Below are 17,346 nucleotides of genomic sequence, written 5' to 3' on the forward strand. Positions count from 1 at the left end.
CCCGTCTTCCATCAAGAGGGTAGGCATTTCAGTGAACTAGCATCCACTGCACTGATTCCACCCCCCTGCTCATTGCCATGTTAAAATTACACCAATGTTTCAGTTCATTGTCTACGGCCAGTGCACTTTGTGGGTACACAAAGGGGGAGCAGCATGGTTTTCTGGTGCTTCATCATTTCCAATGCTGTTTCACAATGAACTGACAGGATTAGCCAAACCTACCCATCAACATTTCTACCAGATTGAGAGGTTGGAAATGAATCTGACAGCGTGCTTTCAAAAAAGACCCTGGAGCTAAAGGACACATGGGCTTTGATATGTGTTTCTGCATCTCCTTGGTTTGCCTGTTTCAATTATTATTCAATGAGTTATGGTTCAGACTATTGGGGGTAAATTTGAACACATGAACTCAGACACATTCTATGTGGTTGCTGGGACTCACATTTGCATTTAGCATGAATCTGGTATGTTTTTCACACTCTTTTGCCATTTCATCTGAGTAGATCTGTGACCGATTTGTGAATCTCTTTTTTGAGCTGAAGCTGCAGTTAAACAGTAACTCACAAGTTTATGGTCAATTGCATCTCAGTTGTCAATTCAGGAAGTGGTTGTCATTTTCATTTTCATGACATAAAATGTTCATTTTTTTCAGAGGACTAATTATTTGAATTGTAGAAAGGCATGGCTGAATGGTACATGAATGGACAATTTCCACCAATGACCAATGTTTACCAAAAAGGCTCAGACTTGCTCAGTGAACCTGCTCTGACTTGGGGCCAAGACCAGGCCACTAGCACTTTTCAGCTAACATTTACATAACAATGGCTAACTGGGAACATGGATTAACACCTTCCACGGTTAACACCTTCTCACAAAGCAACTGTCTTGATGATGCAGAAGTTGTTGATTCTGCTCTTCACAAGTCCTCAGTGTCAGCCCTAGCTATGGAAACACATTTCCCACAGAATAACACTAGAACTAACATTAACATAATCACTGGTGACACACTGGTGCTGTATAATGGAAACCCCCTAGAATTGTGATGTAATATGAATATTTTGCTAGTATGAGTATGAGTCAGACATATTTTCATTACTGCCCTCTGCTACCACAAGCTGAAAATGTTCTATGTCAAATAAACTTTGCTAAATCAAACACAAATATATAGTTATCTGTTGTTCCATTGTATTGTTTACTGAACTGCCTGTTTCCCACAAAAAGGTTAGACAAATAGACAGCTCATTTGACATTTCTATCTTGGTGCAAGCCCTCTATCCAGGAGTTCACATTAATAGAGTACTGTATGTCATGAATTTATGATTTGGGACAAATTCCTGTGTATTTTTGCAATTCCATAAATGTTTTATAGAGAATAGTTCCCACAACATTATGTTATAACTGCAAACCAGTTAATAACTCCACCAAACATTCTTACTGCGGATGACAATCTGCACCATACATCCCATTACAACACAGACAGTTGAAGAGACAGACCAGGCTTATAGCTGAGGTCATCAACTCATGTTAAACAACAGCGTTTATTGTGTTAATGGTGTAAATGTCTGATGATATAAATCACTTGAGGCGAGCAACACACCAGCCAGTCATACCCAGTCATACCAGGCTCAGAGAATGAATGACAGGACCACACTAGTTGACCATCATATGCATGTAAAATGGACCGTCAAGTCTCTTTGAACTCTATGGCGACAATGACAGATATTTGCTTTGTAAAAGTTGCGGTTTGACTACCATCGCTATCCAAACCACAAGCCCCATTCCATTTCCATCTCAGGCCAATCAAATTCATCCTCTGTTTTGTTCCCTGACAACAGGTTCTCAGTCAATACAGCTCTCTGAGGGGCCAGTGGATGATGTAATTGGTTCAGCAGACACACATCGTGATGTAATTGGTCCAGCAGACACACATCATGCAAGCAACAACGCATTGGCAACGACCATAGCCTCAATGCCTCCATTGACTGGTTACAAAAACGGACAATGCCCCAAGGTTATTTACGTAATGATGCCTGAGGCAAATATCTGTGCTTTCTGAAAGAAATTCATTTCCTCATAAGTGAATAATAGTTCTGAATTTATTAGCAAATTTGTGTCTGTTTTGTTCTCTCATCCTGTTTTTCTGTGATGTCCTTCTTATGCCAGCTGTATTCTACAGACAACCACTGCTTTATGATGGCCTGACAGTGATCATTGACCATCCACAGGCCTTTCATCAGGTGATCCTCATGGACACATCTCTGAGGACAGACTGACAGCGTCATCTGGTGTTAATGCCTTCCTTTGCTCCCTGCTGCCAATATCTTAGGTCTTACACTCCATAGGCCCCTAAGGGGACTGGCTTCCTATTGAAAACTATGGCTGAAGGAAGAAAAGAGAAAATGGTTGTCGGTGACACATTTTCTGCCACACAAAGAATCCTATTGGAGTTGACTGTGAGGACTGGACGTCTGTAGAGCAGAGTGGAGATAACATGACTGGGGCACGGCTCATTAGTGTAAACTGGATCATCACAGTGAGGATAAATGAACATTTTGGCCTGTCCACCTCCAATATGGAGAGCAAGTGGAGCATTTGGAATGAGACCAATTGAACAGCTTAAGATGTTACCCAGCATACACAGATGCAATAATCAACTACCTTCCTCAAAATAACATATTTATTTCACTCAGTTAAATTAATAATTTGACACGAAATACATTTGAGTGTTGTGCAATAACAATGTATTTCTGCAGTGCAGTTATGATTCCCGGCCTGTCTTTTCTTCTCCTGTAGGCCTACATGGGAGACTAAGAAAAACTCTTAGGAGCACTTTTAAATACTCACCACTAAGTGGTACTATTTCTCTACAGAAGAGCTGAGCCCTCTGTTTCCCTCACATCGGGACAATATGTGGTGATATGAGAAAACAAGATACTAAATGTGCAAAAGATATCATGACATCTTATGTCACTGAATAGCATATATCAAGGCAGTGTCATTTTCCATATATTGGAAATAGTTATGATAGGTGTATGACATACAGTACCCATCAAAAGTTGACACACCTACTCATTCAAGGGTTTGTCTTTATTTTTATACACCATAGAATAGATTCAAAACTATGAAATTGTTACACCCTGACCTGTTTCACCTGTCTTTGTGCTTGTCTCCACCCCCATCCAGGTGTCGCCCATCTTCCCCATCTAGTTCCTGTTTTCTAGTTTTCCCAGTTTTGACCATTCTGCCTGCCCTGACCCTGCCTGCCGTTCTGTACCTTGTCACACCACCCTGGAGTATTGATCTCTGCCTGCCCTGACCCGAGACTGCCTGCTGTTCTGTACCTTATGGACTCTGATCTGGATTACTGACCTCTGTCGTTTTGCCTGCCCCCCTGTTCTAGTAATAGACTTTTGTTACTTCGACACTGTCTGCATCTGGGTCTTCTCCTGAAACGTGATAGCATGTGTGGTTCATACCGTGAAGCATGGTAGGCCATGCTTTGCTGGTGACACTGTCAGTGATTTATTTAGAATTCAAGGCCCACTTAACCAGCATGGCTACCACAGCATTCTGGAGTGATACGCATTCACATCTGGTTTGCGCGTAGTGGGACTATCATTTGTTTTTCTACAAGACAATGACCCAACACACCTTCAGGCTGTGTAAGGGCTATTTGACCAAGAAGGAGAGTGATGGAGTGATGCATCAGATGACCTGGTCTCCACAGTCACCCGACCTCAACCCAATTTAAATGGTTTGGGATGAGTTGAACCACAGAGTGAAAGAAAAGCAGCTAACAAGTAATCAGCATGTGGGAACTTCTTCAAGACTGTTGGAAAAGCATTCCTCATGAAGCTGGTTGAGAGAATGCCAAGAGTGTGCAAAGCTGTCATCAAGGCAAAGGGTTGAAGAATCTCAAATATAAAATATGTTTTGATTTGTTTAACACTTTTTTGGTTACTACATGATTTCACACGTGTTATTCCATAGTTTTGATTTTTCCACTATTATTCTAAAATGTAGAAAATAGTAAAGTAAAGAAAAACCCTTGAATGAGTAGGTGTTTCCAAATTTTTGACTGGTACTGTATGTTGACAAAACAGTCAATGTCGCCTGCTCATTTAGGCAAAATTAGGCTACAGTAAAAAGTGTTAGTACATCTGTCAAGACTTCATAACTATGTCATAACCATGAGAAGTGTCTCTATGACAGTTTTTACAGTAAAGACATCACTTGAAGGGAGTATAATGCATTCATAACACCTTTATGAAACCAGTCATGACACCTTAATGAATGTTGTAGTATTATACATATCAACCTTCATAAATAAAACTTCTCAGTTTAACCTATAGCCTACACCAGAAGCCCAACCCTAGCTTCATGTCCAAATCCTGTTTCAACCCTAACCCTAGCGTCATGTCCAAATCCTGTTTCAACCCTACCCCTAGCGTCATGTCCAAATCCTGTTTCAACCCTAACCCTAGCGTCATGTCCAAATCCAGTTTCAACCCTAACGCCATGTCCACATCCCAGTTCAACCCTCACCCCCAACCACAACCCTATGTGTAAGATGGCTGCGTGTAACACGGTGGCGCACGGTGGCGCTGGTGTCCTGCTATTTTTTACTATTATTACTTTGTTTGCTCAGAATGTTTGTGCAATAGTTTCCTACGACCGACAAACACCCTCTGAACATTTATCAGTTATGAAGGTAAGACCCAGATGCAGACAACGTCTAATTAACAATGGTTTAATAATCCAACAGGGGCAAGCAATAGACAGGTCAAGGCAGGCAGGGGTCAGTAAACCAGACATTAGATCGGAAGCTACAAACGTACAGTATCTTTTAGAAGACAACGCGGTTAACGAAGAGGAAGGAAAGGGAGACTCCAAGCTAGACTGAAAAGACAGGCAACGCAGCCTCCTCTTCCTAGTATTGTGATGGCCAATGTCCAATCACTGGATAATCTTTTTTTTAAACAATTTATATATATATTTAATTATTTTAAAACATGCAGTGAAGCGGCTCTACATTTACATAAATGGATTTTGTGATCTCAGAGCAAGGCTTCAATCGCAGAGGGACATCAGGGAATGCGGTCTTTGTTTTCACAGAAACATGGTTGACGAACAATACACTGAACTCTGCTATTCAACCAGACAGGTTCTTCATTTTCCGTATGGATTGAACGGTGGCTGCTGGTAAGAGTAGGGGGAGGTATATGCTTTCTCATTAACAATTCCTGGTGTACCAAAGTTGAAAACATCTCGAGCTCCTGTTCACCTGATCTGGAGTTTATGCTAAAATGCCGACCCCACTATCTGCCACAGCTGTTTACGTATTGCCAAAAACCAACATCATGGCAGCACTCAGTGAACTGTACAAGACCATTAGCCAATGAAAATCCTCTCACTTGTAAGCAGTCTTTATCGTCGAAGGAGATTTTAACCAAACAAGTTTAAAACAAATTCTCCCAAAATATCACTAACGTGTCTCCTGCCCCCTGAGAGGGAATAACATGCTAGAATAATAACACCACATATGCACAAACATCTGTGACACGTACAAAGCCACCCCGTCCCCACTTCAGCCAATACGATCACATCTCTCTGTTCCACCTACAAGCAGTAACTCAAGAGGGAGCGTCCAGGACAGAGAATAGGTCTCGTGTGGCTCAGTTGGTAGAGCATGGCGCTTGCAATGCCAGGGTTGTGGGTTCAATTCCCACGGGGGGACCAGGGTTCAATTCCCACGGGGGGACCAGGATGAATATGTATGAACTTTCCAATTTGTAAGTCGCTCTGGATAAGAGCGTCTGCTAAATGACTTAAATGTAAATAGTGAGGCGCTAGGCGGACACAATGCTGCATGACTGTTTTGAGAATACTGATTGGAACCTGTTCAAAGACTCATCCACAAAGAAATCTGTGCCACGATGAGCTCGTACTGCAGCATTCAATGTCAGCAAAATGAACCCCGATGACTCGGTTGCACACGATGTGTACAAGGCGAGCAGATACGAGCTCTGTAAATCCATTAGGGGTGCAAAAAGACAATACAGACTTAAACTTGAATCACTGTTTGACAACTCAGACTTGTGATGCATGTGGCAAGGACTACAGGCTATCAGAGACTACAAAGGCAAATCCAGGTGTGTGGTGCCCACTGAATCCTCCCTCCAAGACGAGTTTAATACATTTCTGCTCGCTTCGAGGTAGACAACACCGAGCCATCCAGGAGGGCTGTCACGGCTCCGGGTGAGCAGGTGCTTTCGCTCTCCGAGGCTGACATGAGGAAAACTCTCAAAAGAGTGAATACTCACAAGATGGCAGAGATCGCCACATCCTCATAGTGTGCACTGACCAGCTGCCAGGGGTCTTCTCTGACATCTGATATTCTACCTATCCCTGTCCCAGGCTGTAGTCCCAGGAGAACACCATCGTCCCAGTGCCCAAGAAAACCAAGGTGACATGCCTAAATGACTATGGTCTCGTCAGACTCACCCCCCTGTCATCATGATGTACTCCCAGAGACTGGTCAAGGCCCACATCATTACCAGCATGCCAGACACACTGGACCCACTCCAATTTGCCTACTGCTCCAACAGATCTATCGCAATTCACATGTCCCTAACACACCTTGACAAGAAGAACACCTATGTGTATGTGAGAATGCTGTTCATTGACTACAGTTCAGCATTTAACACTATTGTTCCCTCCAAGATCGTTACCAAACTCAGAGCCCTGGGCCTGGACACCACCCTCTGTAACTGAATCCTGGACTTCCTGACGGGCAGACCACAGGCTGTGAGAATTGGCAACAACACCTCCTCCACACTGACTCAACACAATGACCCCCAGGTATGTGTCCTCAGCCCTCTGCTGTACTCCCTGTTCACCCACGACTGTGTGGCTAACACCAACTCCATCATCAAGTTTACTAATGACACCACAGTTGTAGGCCTGATCACTAACAATGACGAGTCAAGCTATAGGGAGGAGGTAAGTGAACTGGCATTGTGGTGTCAGGACAACAACCTCTCCCTCAACGTCAGCAAAACAAAGGAGTTGATTGTCGACTTCAGGAAGCAGAGGAGAGCACACGCTCTGATCCACATCGACGGGACTGCAGTGGAGAAAGTCAGCAGTTTTAAGTTCTCGGCATCCACATCACTGATAACTTGTCATGGACCAACAACACCACCACTCTTGTCAAGAGGGCGCAACAGCGCCTCTACTTCCTAAGGCATCTGAAAAACTTGGCATGCCACCCCAGGTCCTCTCCAAATAGTACCACTGCACAATTGAGTGCGTCCTGATCGGTTGCATCATGGCCTGGTAAGGGAAATGCTCCACCCATGAACGCAAGGCCCTCCAACGGGTGATGAACATCACTGAGGCCGTGCTCCCACCCATTCAGGACATCTACTTAAAACGGTGCCTACACTCTTAGAAAAAATTGTTCTTTGGGGTTCTATATAGGACCTTTTGGTTCTTTGGACAAGATTAAAGAACCCTTTACTAAAAAAGGTTCTATGTATACTGATTTTATTGAGTTATAAGGAAATCAGTCAATTTAAATAAATTCATTAGGCCCAAATCTATGGATTTCACATTACTGGGAATATAGATATGCATCTATTGGTCAAAGATACCTTACAAAAAACGTAGGGATAAGAAAACTAGTCAGTATCTGCTGTGACCACCATTTGCCACATGCAGCGCAACACATTTCCTTCGCATAGAGTTGATCAAGCTGTTGAGTGTGGCCTGTGGAATGTTGTCCCACTCCTCTTCAATGTCTGTGTGAAGTTGCTGGATATTGGCGGGAACTGGAACACGTTGTCGATCCAGAGCATCCCAAACATGCTCAATGGGTGACATGTCTTGTGAGTACGTAGGCCATGGAAGAACTGGGACATGTCAACTTCCAGGAATTGTGTACAGATCCTTGCGACATGGGGCTGTGCATTATCATGCTGAAACATGTGATGATGGCAGCGGATGAATGGCACGACAATGGGCCTCAGCATCTCATCACGGTATCGGTGTGCGTTCAAATTGCCATCAATAAAATGCAATTGTGTTTGTTGTCTGTAGCTTATGCCTGCCCATACCAAAATCCCACTGCCACCATTGGACGTACTGCTAAATACTCTAAAACGACGTTGGAGGTGGCTTATGGTAGAGAAATGAACATTACATTCTCTGGCAACAGCTTTGTTGGACATTCCTGTGGTCAGCATGCCAATTGCACACTCCCTCAAAACATGAGACATCTGTGGCATTGTGTTGTGTGACAAAACTTCACATTTTAGAGTGGCCTTTTATTGTCCCCAGCACAAGGTGCACCTTCTTTATATGCCACACCTGTCAGGTGGATGAATTACAAATTACAAAATTGATAAAAATTTGTGCACACAATTGGAGAGAAATAAGCTTTTTGTGTGTTTGGAACATTTCTGGGATCTTTTATTTTAGCTCATGAAACATGGAACCAACACTTTACATGTTGCATTTATATTTTTGTTCAGTGTACAGTAGTGGCCAAACGTTTTGAGAGTGACACAAATATTACTTTTCACAAAGTCTGCTGCCTCAGTTTGTATGATGGCAATTTGCATATCCTCCAGAATGTTATGAAGAGTGATCAGATGAACTGCAATTAATTGCAAAGTCTCTATTTGCCATGCAAATGAACTGAATCCCCCAAAAACATTTCCACTGCATTACAGCCCTGCCACAAAAGAACCAGCTGACATCATGTCAGTGATTCTCTCGTTAACACAGGTGTGAGTGTTGACGCAGACAAGGCTGGAGATCACTCTGTCATGCTGATTGAGTTCGAATAACAGACTGGAAGCTTGAAAAGGAGGGTGGTGCTTGGAATCATTGTTCTTCCTCTGTCAGCCATGGTTACCTGCAAGGAAACACGTGCCATCATCCTTGCTTTGCACAAAAAGGGCTTCACAGGCAAGGATATTGTTGCCAGTAAGATTGCACCTAAATCAACCATTTATTGGATCATCAAGAAGTTCAAGGAGAGCGGTTCAATTGTTGTGAAGAAGGCTTCAGGGCGCCCAAGAAAGTCCAGCAAGCACCAGGACGGTCTCCTAAAGTTGATTCAGCTGCGGGATCGGGGCACCACCAGTACAGAGTTTGCTCAGGAATGGCAGCAGGTAGGTGTGAGTGCATCTGCATGCACAGTGAGCCAAAGACTTTTGGAGGATGGCCTGGTGTCAAGAAGGGCAGCAATGAAGCCACTTCTCCCCAGGAAAAACATCAGGACAGACTGATATTCTGCAAAAGGTACAGGGATTGGACTGCTGAGGAGTAAAGTCATTTTTTCTGATGAATCCCCTTTCCAATTGTTTGGGGCATCCGGAAAAAAGCTTGTCCGGAGAAGACAAGGTGAGCGCTACCATCAGTCCTGTGTCATGCCAACAGTAAAGCATCCTGAGACCATGCATGTGTGGGGTTGCTTCTCAGCCAAGGGAGTGGGCTCACTCACAATTTTGCCTAAGAACACAGCCATGAATAAAGAATGGTACCAACACATCCTCCAAGAGTAACTTCTCCCAACCATCCAGGAACAGTTTGGTGACGAACAATGCCTTTTCCAGCATGATGGAGCACCTTGCCATAAGACAAAAGTGATAACTAAGTGGCTCGGAGAACAAAACATCGATATTTTGGGTCCATGGCCAGGAAACTCGCCAGACCTTAATCCCATTGAGAACTTGTGGCCAATCCTCAAGAGGCGGGTGGACAAACAAAACCCCACATATTCTGACAAACTCCAAGCATTGATTATGCAAGAATGGGCTGCCATCAGTCAAGATGTGGCCAAGAAGTTAATTGACAGCATGCCAGGGCAGATTGCAGAGGTCTTGAAAAAGAAGGGTCAACACTGCAAATATTGACTCTTTGCATCAACTTCATGTAATTGTCAATAAAAGCCTTTGAAACTTATGAAATGCTTGTAATCATACTTCAGTATTCCATAGTAACATCTGACAAAAATATCTAAAGACACTGAAGCAGCACGCTTTGTGAAAATTAATATTTGTGTCATTCTCAAAACGTTTGTATGTAACCAGTGAAGGCAAAGAACCTTGAGTGCTCTATCCCTTCCTCAGAGTGTAATGGGGATTTTAGAAAAAAAACAGCTAACGAAAGCTAACCCAGTCACATCAAACTCTGAAATGACAGCTATTGTTCCCTTTTAATTTGTTTATGCTGTTTTGCATTGATATTTATATCCACATTAACGATGCTGCTGCATGATTTCACTTGGTCAGAAAAATGACTAGCTGATGTTCAACACATTAGCTCTCTATGGCATGAGGAAGATCTAATTCATCTTTTGCAACAAACCTCTGCTTTTGCAAACTAAATGCTAGCTAGAATCAAGAGGAAATGTGTTTAAACAAATAATACACTCTTAGCAACAGTAACCCAGAACTATCAGAGGCAGAGGATCTCTTTTGGTTGCTGCTGACAACAACTGCATGTAAGTTGTTCTTCTACATCCTAATAGTTATATGTCTGCATAGCATTTTGTCTTCATTTTGGCAGATAAACTCAAGCTTATTTCTGATGATTAACTCATGTTTTAGCTATTTTTTCTTCTTCTCTGGAACCAATCAGGAAACAACCCATACTGTACTGGCAGTCGGTACAGTGCCTTCAGAAAGTATTAATACCCCTTGACTTATTCCATATTTTGTTGTGTTTCAGTCTGACTTCAAAGTGGATGAAATGTATTTATTTTTCTCACCCATTTACAGACAATAACCCATAAGACAATGTGAAAACATGCTTTAGAAATTTTTGCACATTTATTGAAAATGAAATACAAGAAATACAAGATCTAATTTACATAAGTATTCACACCCCTGAGTCAATACATGTTAGAATCACCTTTGGCAGCGATTACAGCTGTGAGTCTTTCTGGGTAAGTCTCTAAGAGCTTTGCACACCTGGATTGTACAATATTTTCCCATTATTATTTTCAAAATTCTTCAAGCTCTGTCAAATTGGTTGTTGATCATTGCTAGACAACCATTTTCAAGTCTTGCCATAGATTTTCAAAACTCTAACTCGGGCCACATTCAATGGTGTCTTGGTAAGCTACCCCAGTGTATATTTGGCCTTGTGTTTTAGGTTATTTTCCTGTTGAAAGATGCATTTTTTTATTTTTATTGAACCTTTATTTAACTAGGCAAGTCAGTTAAGAACACATTCTTATTTACAATGACGGCCTACCCCGGCCAAACTCTAACACAGACGACGCTGAGCCAATTGCGTGCCGCCCTATGGGACTCCCAATCACGGCCGGTTGTGATACAGCCTGGAATCGAACCAGGGTCTGTAGTGATGCCTCTAGCACTGAGATGCAGTGCCTTAGACTGCTGCACCACTCGGGAGTCTCTCAGTGTCTTGGAAGGCAGACTGAACTAGGTTTTCCTCTAGGATTTTGCCTGTGCTTCATTTTGTTTATTTTTTATCCTGAAAAACTCCCCAGTCCTTAACGATTACAATTCATGACATGACATGATACAGCCACCACTACCTTGAAAATATGGATGGTGATACTTAGTAATGTGTTGTATTGGATTTGCCCCAAACATAAGACTTTGTATTTAGGACAAAAAGTGAATTGCTTTCACAATTTTTTGCAGTATTACTTTAGTGCTTTGTTGCAAACAGGATGCATGTTTTGGAATATATTTATTCTGTACAGGCCCCCTCCTTTTCACTCTGTCAATTAGGTTAGTATTGTGGAGTAACTACAGTGTTGTTGATTCATTCTCAGTTTTCTCCTACCACAGCTATTAAACTTGGTAAATTGTTTTAAAGTCACCATTGGCATCATGGTGAAATCCCTGAGCGGGTTCCTTCCTCTCCGGCAACTGAGTTAGGAAGGACACCTATATCTTTGGGTGTATGTCAATAATTGAATGAAGTCAACAAATTTAATGAATAACTTGACCATGATCAAAGGGATATTCCATTTCTGCTTTTTTTTTTACCCTCTACCAATAAGTACCCTTCTTTGCAAGTCATTGGAAAACCTCCCTGGTCTTTGTGGGTGAATCTGTGTTTGAAATGCACTGCTCGACTGAAGGACCTTACAGATAATTGTATGTGTGGGGTACAGAGATTATGTAGTTATTTAAAAAATCATGATAAACACTATTATTGCACACAGAGTGAGTCAATGCAACATATTATGTGACTTGTTGTTAAAATGTTTTTATACTTATTTGAATACTTATTGATTTAAGACATTTCAGATTTTCATTTTTATTTTTTTGTATAAATGTCTAAAACCATAATTCCACTTTTACATTATGGGGTATTGTTTATAGGCCAGTGACACAAAACCTAAATTGAATCCATTTTAAATTCAGGCTGTAACACAACGAAATGTGGAAAAAGTTAAGGGGAATGTGAATTCTTTCTGAAGGCACTGTATCTATATCAGAGCATAAGTGTGGAGGACTAAATGTTTTGAATATTAAGGCACGTACAGAAACTCTAAATCTAAACTGGTTTTCCAGAAGGCTACTAAGAGAGGCACATCATCTGTTTAAGATGGGGCTCTTTGCCTTTTTGCAGATTAAAACCGCACATTTTTGGTGGATTGAAAGTGTAATCCTATTTAAAGTGTCTTCATTTTTAAATAAAAGCCATACAGAGTTGGCTGCAATTTAAATGTCATCCTCCAGAAAAGGTAGATCGAATATTATAGCAAAACCTCAAGATTGCTTCGATCACGTGGATTGGGATATGTTCAGGATAGCGTCGAACAACAACATTGATGTATACGCTGATTCGGTGAGCGAGTTTATTAGCAAGTGCATCGGTGATGTTGTATCCACGGCGACAATAAAACCTTCCCCAACCAGAAACCGTGGATTGATGGCAGCATTCGTGCAAAACTGAAAGCGCAAACCACTGCTTTTAATCAGGGCAAGGCGACCGGAAACATGACCGAATACAAACAGTGTAGCTATTCCTTCCACAAGGCAATCAAACAAGCTAAGCGTCAGTATAGAGACAAAGTAGAGTCGCAATTCAAAAGCTCAGACACGAGAGATGTGGCAGGGTCTAGTCAATCACGGACTACAAAAAGAAAACCAGCCACGTCGCGGACCCGATGTCTTGCTCCCAGACAAACTAAACAACTTCTTTGATCACTTTGAGGACAATGCAGTGCCACCACCACGGCCCGCTACCAAAACCTAAGAACCCTCCTTCACTGCAGCCAACGTGAGGAAAACATTTAAACATGTTAAACCTCGCAAGGCTACCAGCCCAGACAGCATCCCCAGCCGTGTCCTCAGAGCATGCGCAGACCAGCTGGCTGGTGTGTTTGCGGACATATTCAATCAATCCCTATCCCAGTCTGCTGTTCCCACATGCTTCAAGAGGGCCACCATTGTTCCTGTTCCCAAGAAAGCTAAGGTAACTGAGCTAAATGACTATCACCCCGTAGCACTCACTTCCGTCATGATGAAGTGCTTTGAGAGACTAGTAAAGGACCATATCACCTCCACCCTACCTGACACCCTAGACCCACTCCAATTTGCTCACCGCCCCAATAGGTCCACAAACGACGCAATCGCAATCACACTGCACACTGCCCTAACCCATCTGGACAAGAGGAATACATCAACTACAGCTCAGCGTTTAACACCATAGTACCCTCCAAACTCGTCATTAGACCCCGCCCTGTGCAACAGGGTCCTGGACTTTCTGACGAGCCTCCCCCAGATGGTGAGGGTAGGAAACAATATCTCCACCCCGCTGATCCTCAACACTGGGGCCCCACAAGGGTGCGTTCTCAGCCCTCTCCTGTACTCCCTGTTCACCCATGACTGCGTGGCCATGCACGCCTCCAACTCAATCATCAAGTTTGCAGACGACACTACAGAGGTAGGCTTGATTACCAACAACGACATGACGGCCTACAGGGAGGAGGTGAGGGCCCTCGGAGTGTGGTGTCAGGAAAATAACCTCACACTCAATGTCAACAAAACAAAGGAGATGATCGTGGACTTCAGGAAACTGCAGAGGGAGCACCCCCCTATCCACATCGACGGGACAGTAGTGGAGAAGGTGGAAAGTTTTAATATCCTCGGCGTACACATCACCGACAAACTGAAATGTAAGGGTTGTAACTTACCTCTGGGCAGGTTTTGTAGGAGCCTTGCACTGGGCGCACACCGAGCAGGAGGAAACATAAACCCTCACGTCCTTAGCTAAAGTGGGCCACCAGTACTTCCCACTAAGACAGTGCACCGTCTGGCCAATCCCAGGATGACCAGAGGAGGGTGACGTGTGGGCCCAATAGATCAGCCGTTCGCGGACAGCAGACGGAACGTACAGATGCCCAGCTGGACACTGAGGGGGAGCGGGCTCTGCACGTGACACCCACTAAATGTCCGCGTCCAGCTCCCACACTACCGGCGCCACCAAACAAGAGGCAGGGAGTATGGGAGTGGGATCCATGGGCCGCTCCTCTGTGTCATACAGCCGGGACAATGCATCTGACTTAACGTTCTGGGAGCCTGGTCTGTAAGAAAGGGTAAACAAAACGGGTGAAAAACTTGGCCCACCTTGCCTGGCGAGGGTTCAGTCTCCTCACCGCCCAGATGTACTCCAGATTGTGGTGGTCAGTCCAGATGAGAAAAGGGTGTCTAGCCCCCTCAAGCCAATGTCTCCACGCCTTCAGGGCCTTGACGACAGCCAACAACTCCCGGTCCCCCACGTCATAGTTTCGCTCCGCCGAGCTGAGCTTCTTCAAGAAGAAGGCACGGGGGCGGAGCTTCGGTGGCGTACCTGAGCGCTGAGAGAGCACAGCTCCTATCCCAGCCTCTCTGCCACCTCCACTATGAACGCCAAAGAGGGATCCAGATGGGCCAGCACGGGAGCTGAGGTAAACAAAGCCCTCAGATGACTGAAAGCCCTGTCCGCCTCAGCTGTCCACTGCAAGCGCACCAGGCCCCCCCTTCAGCAGTGAAGTAATGGGAGCCGCTACCTGACCAAAACCCTGGATAAACCTCTGGTAGTAGTTGGCAAACCCTAAGAATCGCTGCACCTCCTTTACCGTGGTGGGAGTTGGCCAATTACGCACGGCTTACACACGGCTGCAATGCGGTCACTCTCCATCTCCACCCGACTTGGAAATGCTATACCCTAGGAAGGAGATGGACTGTTGGAAGAACAGGCATTTCTCAGCCTTGACGTCATGCTCCAACAGGCAACCAAGCACTTTGCTCACCAGGGGCACATGCTCGGTGCGCGTAGCGGAGTATATAAAAATGTCATCAATATACACCACTACACCCTGCAGGTCCCTGACAATCTTGTCTACAAAAGCTTGGAAGACTGATGGCGCATTCATCAACCCATACGGCATGACGAGGTACTCATGGTGCCCAGAGGTGGTACTGAAAGCAGTCTTTCACTCGTCTCCCTCTCAGATACGCACCAGATCGTAAGCGCTCCTGAGATCTAATTTGGTGACGAAGCGCGCCCCGTGCATTGACTCTATCGCTGTGGCTATGAGCAGTAGCGGGTAACTATACCTCACTGTGATCTGATTTAGACCCCGGTAGTCAATACACAGACGCAGACCTCCCTCCTTCACAAAAAAGAAACTCGAGGAGACGGGTGAAGTGGAGGACCGAATGTACCCCTGACACAGGGATTCGGAGACATATGTTTCCATAGCCTCCGTCTCCGCCTGTGAGAGGGGATACACGTGACTCCTGGGAAGTGCAGTATCTACCAGGATCTATTTATCGCACAATCGCTCTGTCGATGAGGTGGTAATTGAGTCGCCTTCTTCTTAGAGAAGGCGAGAGCCAAATCGGCATATTCAGGGGGAATGTGCACGGTGGAGACCTGGTCTGGACTCTCCACCGTAGTAGCACCAACGGAAACTCCTAAACACCTACCTGAGCACTCTCACGACCACCCCGTGAGAGTCCTCTGTGGCCAAGACACAGTGGGGTTATGACAAGCTAACCAGGGTAGGCCCAGCACCACGGGTAACACAGGAGAGTCAATAAGGAATAGACTAATTTTCTCCGTGTGACCCCCCTGCGTCACCATGCCCAAAGGAGCGGTGACCTCCCTAATTAACCCTGACCCTAATGGTTGACTATCTAAGGCGTGAACGGGCACATCCACGGGAACAATGGGGGTCCCTAAACTATAAGCTAACGCTCTATCAATGAAATTCCCAGCCGCGCCTGAATCTACGAGCGCCTTATGCTGGGAATGCGGGGAAAACTCAGGAAAAGTGACAGACACAAACATATGTGCAACAGAGGACTCTGGGTGAGAATGGTGCCAGCTCACCTGGGGTGATGCCAGAGCGCCCTGCCTGCTGCCTCGATTCCCAGAGGAACCAACCCGGCACTGACCAGCTGTGTGACCTCTGCGGCCACAGATGGTGCACGAGCAGAAACCACCTCCGGTCTCCCTGTGCACCGCCTCTCCCAGCTCCATGGGTATTGGAGAGGGGGTGTGGGAGGATGGAACTACCAGACCCCGATCTGGACGTCCGCGAGTAGCCAGCAGGTTGTCCAGCCGGATGGACAGGTCCACCAGCTGGTCAAAAGTGAGGGTGGTGTCTCTGCAGGCCAGCTCCCGACGGACGTCCTCGCGCAGACTGCAGCGGTAGTGGTCGATCAGGGCTGTGTTGTTCCATCCCGCGCCAGCAGACAGGGTTCTAAACCCCAGGGCAAACTCCTGGGCTCTCCTCGTCTCCTGCCTCAGATGGTAGAGGCGCTCACCTGCCGCTCTGCCCTCGGGCGGGTGGTCGGGTGAACTCCTCAAAATGGTCCAACGCCGCATCTCCGTCTCTCCACACGGCATTGGCCCACTACAGGGCTTTCCCGGTGAGGCACGAGACAAGGGCGGACACCCTCTCATGGTCCGATGGAGCTAGGTGGACCGTGGCCAGATAGAGGTTAAGTTGAAGGAGGAACCCCTGGCAGTTGGCAGCACTCCCATCGTACTCCTGTGGCAAGGAGAGACTGATCCCACTGGGCTCAGGCAGGAAAGGGTCGCTCAGGAGAACAACCCCGGTCGTGCTGGTGGAGGCGCTGGAAAAACTCTGTCTCTCCCAGCGGTCCATTGTCTGGACAACACGACCCATTGCGGCGCCCAGATGGTGAAGCATAACCGCATGCTCCTGGACGCGCTCCTCCACCTCCATGGCCGGAGTACCTTCTCCTGCTGACTCCATAGGTGGTCGGAGATTCTGTAAAGGGTGCGTGTTGATGGCAGGGAAGTCAGGCGCAGGAAAACGAACTTGGTAAAAAC

The sequence above is a fragment of the Salvelinus fontinalis genome, chromosome 35, assembly GCF_029448725.1.
Source record: "Salvelinus fontinalis isolate EN_2023a chromosome 35, ASM2944872v1, whole genome shotgun sequence".
Taxonomy (NCBI): domain Eukaryota; kingdom Metazoa; phylum Chordata; class Actinopteri; order Salmoniformes; family Salmonidae; genus Salvelinus; species Salvelinus fontinalis.